A 1664-nucleotide genomic window follows, 5' to 3' on the forward strand; every position below is an offset into this window, starting at 1 on the left:
TATGGAAGGTTCTTTTTTCTTATTGAAGCCATCATGTATCGTGTGTTAGGTTTGTAAGTTGTATGGTGATTTATGCCGTGAATGGAAGGTAAAGGGAAACATAAGGAAAGTGGTGAACTTAAATCTTGGAATGCGTAACGTAACTTCATGGATGAGACAATGCAAAATCAAGATAAATGGGAATCTGCCAAACTCTAGAACTATCCAGCATATGTTATAAAAACACTGAAACACTGATAAAGAATTTCTTGATAACACCTGCATTTTTGGGGGTGAGTGGGGATATGTTTCTATTATTTTTATGAGTTGAAGGCAGCAAGCTGGCAGAATCATTTGCATGCTGAGCAAAATTCTTAGCAGCATTTCACTCATCTCTATGTTCTGAGTTCAAATTCTGCTGAGGTTGACTTTGCCTTTCATCCTTTCTGAGTTGATATAATCGACTAGCCTCCATCTCTTAATTTTCAGGCCATGTGCTTTTAGTAGAAAGGATTATTTTATGAGTTGTTCAATCAAAGAAGCTCACCTGTCCAAGAACTACTGAAATCTTTCCTTCCATATTTATCAGTCTATTAAACTGAAGCAGCCTCAGATAACCACTGCATTAACAAACCAACGTATCCAGATGAATGTAACAGCAGTTTTTAATTTAAAGATGAAAGAAAGAGAACTAGCATTGGTATTTGGTGAATTTATATATGAATTGTGGGAGAAAGAGTATTCTCCTAAACACTAACCACTCAACTGCAAAGTGAATTTGCACACCCCAAAATTTATGTGCTGGACAGAAGTTTTTAACTCAAATTCCTTTTCTTCATCAGTATTAGATGTTTCAGCAATGACAGACAAAACTCAGAAATGAAAGATTCCAACATAAAGATTCACTAACAATGATATAAGGATTAAGGTAAAAGAAGCAGTTTTAAAAAATACTTCATAAAGAAGAATTGAGATTGAGAAGTTAATTTATATAGGCGCAGGAGTGGCTGTGTGGTAAGTAGCTTGCTTACCAACCGCATGGTTCAGGGTTCATTCCCACTGCGTGGTACCTTGGGCAAGTGTCTTCTACTATAGCCTCGGGCTGACCAAAGCCTTGTGAGTGGATTTGGTAGACGGAAACTGAAAGAAGCCCGTCGTATATATGTATATATATATATATATATATATATATATGTGTGCGTGTGTGTGTCTGTGTTTGTCCCCCAACATCACTTGACAACCGATGCTGGTGTGTTTACGTCCCCGTAACTTAGCGGTTCGGCAAAAAAGACTGATAGAATAAGTCGTGGAGTCGATCTGCTCGACTAAAGGTGGTGCTCCAGCATGGCCACAATCAAATGACTGAAACAAGTAAAAGAAAGTAAAAGAATATCTTTTCAAAAAGTTTCATGAAAAAAAAAAAGTAAAGATGTCAATTTCCATATTATACACATCACTTGCCTCTGGAACAGTAACCTAGAATTCCTGTCCAAGTATTGGCCTACAGAAGTGCAAATTGGACACCAACAGTAACCATCTCACCAGTGAAATATGGGGAGGCAACCAATGTAAAAGTACTGACCCTGCTTCTCAACTAATTAAATAAATGTAAAAACAAATTAATGATTTGCTTCTTTGGTGAGATGAAATACTTAGATTTCTTACAATAAAGATTAAGAAGTAAA

This window comes from Octopus bimaculoides, chromosome 2 (genome assembly GCF_046866305.1).
Source record: "Octopus bimaculoides isolate indiv1 chromosome 2, ASM4686630v1, whole genome shotgun sequence".
Taxonomy (NCBI): domain Eukaryota; kingdom Metazoa; phylum Mollusca; class Cephalopoda; order Octopoda; family Octopodidae; genus Octopus; species Octopus bimaculoides.